The sequence below is a fragment of the Euleptes europaea genome, chromosome 11 (genome assembly GCF_029931775.1).
Source record: "Euleptes europaea isolate rEulEur1 chromosome 11, rEulEur1.hap1, whole genome shotgun sequence".
Lineage (NCBI taxonomy): Eukaryota > Metazoa > Chordata > Lepidosauria > Squamata > Sphaerodactylidae > Euleptes > Euleptes europaea.
The window spans coordinates 75,594,997-75,603,144 of NC_079322.1; positions in this window are offsets into that span (position 1 = coordinate 75,594,997).

An 8,148-nucleotide genomic window follows, 5' to 3' on the forward strand; every position below is an offset into this window, starting at 1 on the left:
GAGAGTCCCTTGCAGCCACGCTGCAAATTTGGTGACTCTACCTCCAAAAATGCTCCCACAGGAGCTTTGAAAATAATCCCGATAGACTAATAATGAATCTGAATTTTTTGATAAACCCAGAAATAAGCCGAATACCAATATTTTCTGGTATGGCTTTACAAAAACAAAAAAGGGGGACCCCAATAAAACCAAACCCGAAATTTACCGAATATTTTTTTTTGAACAACCCTATTCATTGGATGTATCTGACAAAGGGACATTTGAGACTCGAAAATTCGTACCCTGAAAAAGCTCTAAGGTGCTACCGGATTTAGAGATGTTAACCTCCACGTGGGGTCTGGAGATCTCCTGCTATTACAGTTGATCTCCAGGCAATAGAGACCAGTTCACCTGGAGAAAATGGCTGCTTTGGAGGGTGGACTTCATTGCACTGTACCCTGCTGAAGTCCCTCCCTTCCCCAAACCCCGCCCTCCCTAGGCTTTACCCCCCCTCCCAAAATCTCCAGGTGTTTCCCCACCCACAGCTGGCAACCCTAACTGGGCTCAAATCTGGCTGTTCTAGTGCAGACCAGCACGGCTATCCTCCTGAAACTGCCCCTTGAAGTGCTACATAGGGTTGCCAACCTTTTTTTCTAGCCTCGGTTTTTTTTTTTAAATCAGCGGTTTTAACATGTAAAAATTTGGCAAGTGAGACTTTTCCTTGGCTGAAGGACAAATGCTCATTTTCACCAGTTTGATTTCTAGCGGTTAGGCTGCTGTTAAAGGCACAGGAGCAGGGCCAGAAAAAAAGAGCTGGCAACCTATGGATATGGTGCTAATGACAGAGAGCCAGAGAGAGCATTTTACCTGCAATAACAGGTAAGTGCCACACACCCAGTACAGCTCATTGCTGGCTCTTGCTGATATCTTGTAACCCATAACTGCATTCTTCCTGCAAAAATAACCCCTCTTATCTGCTCTGGGTTCTTAATCCACAGCTTTACACCACCACACCCGGGCTTGCTTGTTATCTTCCCTTTGGACACATTTGCCACAGGGTTTGGGTTGCCAACATCCTGGAGAGAGAGAAAAATGTCCTGCCCCTTTAACAGGGGCTAAACAGGACATTATTTACCAGGTGGTGTTATCTACTTCCCTACAAAATGCTTCACCTGCCCATTCCCACATCTTAAGCCTCTGGACAGGATTTTTTTTCCCCCCTTCAGGTTGTTGGTAGGGTTTGCAACCACCAGGTACTAGCTGGAGATCTCCTGCTATTACAACTGATCTCCAGGTGACAGAGATCAGTTCCCCTGGAGGAAAGGGCCGCTTTGGCAATTGGACTCTATGGCATTGAAGTCCCTCCCCTCTCCGAACCCCGCCCTACTCAGGCTGCACCCCCAAATCTCCAGGTATTTCCCAACCTGGAGCTCGCAACCCTATTTCCCACTATAGTGGGGAAACCCCCCACCACTTACCACAATTCCCCACTAGCACAATTCCCCACTAGCACATACGCTAATGGCTATGCAAACAGGAATGAAGGAGCAGGCAAGTGGAGGGGGGGTGGAATTTCTCCTTTTGCATGGGGACCATGGATAGACATTTTAAAGGTCGCAGTTTAAAAAACAGCTTTGAGCGAGCATCAAAATTGACCCTGCATAAACGGCCACAGTATAATCCAGCTTCAAAGTGCATTGAAAGTGGATTGAAAGTGCATTATTCGGCATGTGGGAAAGCACCCTCAGTATAAGGCATGTTCATGTGTGCAGCCATTCCCTGTATAAACTTTTAAAACTTTAGTGGGGCACAAGGACAAATCAGGTGACAGACTGGGGTGGGTTTTTCAGAACCGAATCCACCCCCCTGCCTGCCCCCCATCCCAGTTGTGCAGTTGCCAAATGCTGTCAAAATGCACACCTGAGAACGCGTGCCCACCGTAGTGGGCAGATCTAAATGGCAGTGGAGTTGAAGGTCGCACAGCACCGGATGCCCTGGTTATGACAGAATACTCTGACATCACAGCATTTCAGAAGAGGCATCCCATGAGAGTGGCATCCCATGAGACGTTAACCTCTTCCCTCCCAATGATCCTTAAACCTTCTTAAGATGAGAACATGGAGCCGGGAGCTCTCTCTTGCAAAGCGTCACACTGAGATGTGATTAAATATGGATCGGCAGCAATGAGGCGGTTTCTAATCCTGCCTATGTCGAGTTAACATGCTCTCTGCAACATTAGCCAGAGGGGATTTTAAAGGGAACAGGCCTGTTGCTGGAAGGGTGGGAAATTGCAGGCGCCATGCCTCAAAGCATGATCTGGTTTCAGGGCTTCAGCACCTTTCTCAGGATCTCCAAGGAAAGGGGCAGGAATCACGGGAATCCAGCATTTTCCGCTTAGCGGGTTGAGGACTTAAGGTGAGAACTTTAGGTAAGAGCCAGTGTGGTGTAGTGGCTAAAGTGTCAGACTAGGCGCTGGGAGACCCAGGTTCGAATCCCCACTCTGCCATGGAAGCTCGTTGGGTGACCTTGGGCCAGTCACACACTCTTAGCCCAACCAACCTCACAGGGTTGTTGTGAGGATAAAACAGAGCAGAGGAGAACGATGTAGCTGCTTTGAGTCTCCATTGGGGAGAAAGGTGGGATATAATTAAAGTAAATAAATAAATAAGGTGTTAGCTCTGCTCCAGTGCCCCCGATAGGGTTGCCAGCTCCGGGTTGGGAAATTATTGGAGATCTTGGGGCGGAGCCTGAGGAGGACAAAGTTTGGAGTGGGGAGGGACTTCAATGCTATACAAACTAATTGCCAAAGCGGCCATGTTTTCCAGGTGATCTCTACCGGCTGGAGATCAGTTGTAATAGCAAGAGATCTCCAGCTAGTACCTGGCGGTTGGCAACCTTAGTGTATCAGCCAAGTTTAAAGGAGACCCCTGCAAGAGAAAAGTCCACAGGTGAGTCCTTATGTCTTGCCAGCACAGCAATACACTTAAGTAGGCCTCTATTATGGTTGCCAACTCCAGATAAGGCAATGCCTGGAGATTTTGGGGGTGGAGCCTGGGGAGGGTAGAATTTGGGGACCTCAGCAGTGTATAAGACTACTGAGTCCACCCTCAAATAATTAGTTCTGGGGCTGCCAGCGAGTCCACTGGTCCCGGCTTATGGGTCTGGAACAACAGCTTCACCCCTGTGAAACCAACCTCCCGTGGATTTCGATAGAAGAGAGCCAAGCACAGCGGGTGAGAGTACAGTGGGACACGGCCAAGACCGCTCAATTCTCCCCCATGGAAATCAATGCTGCCATTTCATGGTGCGTCCCTTCTGGCAGGATTGTCCCACCCGCCCTGCATTTTCTAGGCACCCCTACAACTGACCTCTTTTTCTCTCCCTCCCCAGCGTGCCTTTTAAAGAAAACGCTCTCGGCTAAACTTTGCTTCTTCGATTGAGCCTTTTTCAAGGAAGCCGAGCTGTTGTTCCCGAGGAACGGAGACAGTTAACGGTGCATAGCACTTAAATAGCAGGAGGCAGTGCTGCTGAAGCTGGAGGGAGGCAGGCAGGCAAGGAAGGGGTGGATGGCCAAATCAGCTGCAAAGCAGACGTCCTTTCCAATTTTAGCTTAGCCAGTGCTCTATCTGCGGCCCCGGGCAACATGATAGCACAGGGGGCTCCTTTTCTCTGGGGCAGGACCCTTCCGAGTTGCCCCAAACATGCAAGGAGGCATAGACGTGAGTCGTGGCAGAGATGAAAGTCTCCTGCCTTTCCTCTAGTTTGCTGCGGTACACCTGCACATGATGCACCAGAGACACTTCAGAGTTGCGCTACTGGTAGACGCTCGCCCTGAGGATTAATGCATTTGTGTGTGTGTGTGTGGGGGGGCTCCAAGTTGAAATCCTCGGGCTCTTCTAGAAGAAATGTGCCTTCTTGTGCCAGCTCGATGCAGAGGCAATGCTGGCCAGCCACGCAACCTGCACGTCCCACTCCAAAGCAGCGGCGCAGCCAAGTTGTAAAGAGATATGGGGGGGGGAGAGCAACTGAAGTCACCCCCCAAGGCAAGATGCTCACCCACCCTCGGTAGCATGCTCTTCCCTCTCACTGACCTTGAGACAGAGATGGCAGAGTTCACCACCAGGGCCGATCTCGGGATTAAGGGGGAGCGGGGTTGAGGGGGGGTCCTGGGGGGGCTCTCTCTTCGGGAACCGGGGCAGTCCAAACTTTATAAAGACATGAAGACGAGGCGTCTGGTCCAGAGGCTCTCAGAAGGCATTGGCCAACGGGTGTCCCGGGCAGGTCCCTGGTGTGAGTTTAGCAGAGAGCAGAAGACTGCAGATATTTTTATTTTGGAGCCGTACTGCAGAGAGGGGGGCCGGTCCAGGAGCTGCCTGTCAAAACGGCTGCTGAAGACGATCCGGAGCAGCAGAGGCAACACCGGCAGCCAAAGTTAATCCTGGACGATGTCAGAGGAACAGTGGAAGCCAGCTGCCCCGGGGCGTCCGACTGGCACTGTGCGCTCTGGGGATCAGTTTGCTCCCTATCTGGACACAGCTCCGGCTTCTGGGTCAGTGGTGTTAAATTGCACCCTGAGACAACACGTGTGCCGGAGCTGCCTGTCTCTCAGGATGGGAGGATTGCTTGGAAGCAATAAATCACGTCCACACGAGGCGTGCCGCAGGAACCGGGAGATTGTGCCTGGGCCCTTCAAGCTACGAGGTGGCCCCAGAGGAGGAGGAGACAGCAGCAAACCCATCAAGATCCTCCACTGATCCTTTGGCCCTCCACGACTGTAGCACAGCCCCACAGCAGCTGGATTGTTTGGAAGCAGTAAATTAAATCCACGCGAGGCATGCCACAGGAACCGGGAGATTGTGCCAGGGCCCTTCAAGCTATGAGGTGGCCCCAGAGGAGAAGGAGGAAGCAACTGCAAAGATCTCCAGTGATCCTTTGGACCCCCTCCCTCAAGACTGTAGCATTGCTCCACAGCGGCTGGTTTGCTTGGAAGCAGTAAATGCTAGGAACCCAAAGATTGTGCCTGGGCCCTTCAAGCTCCGAGGAGGCCCCAGAGGAGGAGGCGGCAGATGCAACCCCAAACAGATCCTCCACTGGGCCTTTTGTCCCCCACCGGCTGAGTGGACAGGACGGTAGCATTGCCCATCAGCAGCCAGGAGGGGCACCGCATGGCAGGAGGCCATGGAGATAGATAGCCTCTTGCTGCCTTGCAGTAGCCACATACAAAAGAGGACAGGGATCCTGGACTTTTAATTCTTGTTTCCAAGAGAGGATCCGGGGAGATGCAGCTTAAGAACATAAGACAAGCCCTGCTGGATCAGACCATCAAGTCCAGCAGTCTGTTCACACAGTGGCCAACCAGGTGCCTCTAGGAAGCCCACAGACAAGACGACTGCAGAAGCACCATCCTGCCTGTGTTCCATGGCACCTCATAGAATAGGCAGGCTCCTCTGATCCTGGAGAGAATAGGTATGCATCATAAGAACATAACTAAAGCCCTGCTGGATCAGACCACACCCTTAAGTTCCAAGGCTCTGCCTCTTGAGCCTCAACATGTGGCTGTCCTCTCAGTAGGGATGCCAGGTCCCTCTTTGCCACCGGCGGGAAGTTTTGGGGGCAGAGCCTGAGGAGGGCGGGGTTTGGAGAGGGGAGGGACTTAATGCCATAGAGTGCAATGGCCAAAGCGGCCATTTTCTCCAGGTGAACTGATCTCTATCGGCTGGAGATCAGTTGTAATAGCAGGAGATCTCCAGCTAGTACCTGGAGGTTGGCAACCCTACCTCTCAGCCATGTGCAGCAAGGCCCACGTTAGGGTGACCAACTTACCTTCCTGCCACCACCTGGAGGTTGGCAGCCTTACATTTATACAATGTGTCCCCTTGCCATCTTTTAGGGAAAGTCTGGCCTTTCCCAAGCTATAGTGGCTACATTCATTTCCTTGGCATTGTGCTGCATTTTTATTGGCTCTTGATAGGGTTGCCAGTTCTGGGTTGGGAAATACCTGGAGATTTTGGGGGCGGAGACTGAGGAGGGCGAGGTTTGGGGAGGGACTTCAGTGGGGTACAATGCCATAGAGCCCACCTTCCAAAGTGGCCATTTTCCCCAGGGGAACTGATCTCTGTCACCCAGAGATCAGTTGTAATAGTGGGAGATCTCCAGCCATCACCTGGAGGCTAAGAAAATCAGTACTGATTTTCTTATCCCCTGGATATTTGTACAGAGGTGTCTTTTTTCCTCCATCACCTGGAGGCTGGCAACCCTATCCCTAGGGCACTCTCTGCCCTCCCCCCGCCCCCCAAAAAAACCTTGTAGGAAGGACAATCTTTTCCTGGTGGGTCGATAAGAAGTTGGGGTAAGCTTCACCTGGCAAATTTATGTACGTCAGGCCTCTGGGAGACGTTTCGAGTGAGACAAAATTCCAGGGTGAGTACGGATGCTCCAAACCGATATTCTTCTTCGGGGCTGATCTTTCCGTCCCTGATCTAGGAACAGCCAACCTAGATCAGGGACGGAAAGATCAGCCCCGAAGAAGAATATCGGTTTGGAGCATCCGTACTCACCCTGGAATTTTGTCTCACTCGAAACGTCTCCCAGTCTGAGGTCCCGGAAATCCCACATTCAACGCCTTTCCTTTGCCTCCGAACCACGTCTCGAGTTTTCGGCTCTGCAGGGCAGCCGAGGATTGGGGGCAGAGAAGCAGCCATCGCGGGGCAATTTCTTGGGAGCGACGCATTCCTGGCTGGGTTGTTCCCATCTCTTGCCAACCGACGCTAACGCAGTGCTGGCGTGAGCCTAAGAGCTGAAAAGAGTCCCTTTAAAGGGAAAGTGTGCCGTCCTGCCTTGGAGATTCGATTGCTGGGAATCGGGCGTCGCTCTGTTTAAAGCACTGGTTCCCAACCAGGGGTCCATGGACCCCCAGGGGTCCGCGAGAACTAAATTAAGGTCTGTGAAACAAAGTTATAAACCCATAATAAATTAATATTTTCAATTAAAAGTTCTCTATTATAAAAATATATATTCAAATATTATTCTAAGTTTAATGTTTAACTAACAGTTATGATTAAAGTTTATTTTCAAATTCTCAGAATTTTTATTTTGAACCTTGGGGTCCCTGCACCGAACAAAAAAGTCCTAGTGGTCCCTGGTCAAAAAAAGGTTGGGAACCACTGGTTTAAAGCCACTGTGGATCGGTAAAGGGGTGGCTATGCAGAAAAAGGCAGAGTGAAATAAATAAATAAATGGGCGGGCAGGTGGGGGAAGTTGGACTGGCCCAGATCCACGTACGAGACAAAAATCCCACATCGATCTCTGTCTTGGTTTGAGGAAGTAGAGTCTTGTGGCATTTTGCAAGATAACACATACAGTGCATCCGAAGTTTTCATAGGCTAGGCCACACATCAGCTCAAACTCAACACTTTCCACTGGAACCACCTGCAACCGATATTCGTCAAGTGACAAGTAATCAAACCCAGAGAAATCAAGTGAGGTACACTGATCTGAAAGTTGGGTTGCCAGGTCCCTCTTCGCCCCCAGCGGGAGGTTTTTGGGGTGGAGCCTGAGGAGGGTGGGGTTTGGGGAGGGGAGGGACTTGCTGAGTTCCCTTCCCTCTCCCCCCATCCCACTCTCCAAGCTAGGGTTGCCAGCTCAGGGTTGGGAAATACCTGGAGATTTTGGGGGTGGGGTCTGAGGAGTGTGGGGTTTGGAGAGGGGAGGGACTTCAATGCCATAGAGTCCAATGGCCAAAGCGCCCATTTTCTCCAGGGGAACTGATCTCTGTGGGCTGGAGATCAGTTGTAATAACAAGAGATCTCCAGCTATTACCCGGAGGTTGGCAACCCTATCCACAAGCCAACCTTAACTGCACAGATCACAGTAGGCAGCGCTATCCTAGCCTGGGCTGCCAACTCCAGGTTGGAAAACTCGAAGATTTTGGGGTGGGATGGGGGGAGGGAAGGGAATTCAGCAAGTATTTTGCCATAGGGTCTACCCTTCAGGGCAGCCATTTTCTCCAGGGGAACTCGGGGGCGGGGGTTGGGAACCTTCAGGTAGGGTTGCCAACCTCCAGGTGGCAGCTGGAAGTCTCCGGCATAACTCCAGGAACTTACCTCTGATGACTGGAGACTAGCTGTAAATCCAAGAGATCTCCAGGCCTCTCCTGGAAGTTGGCATCCC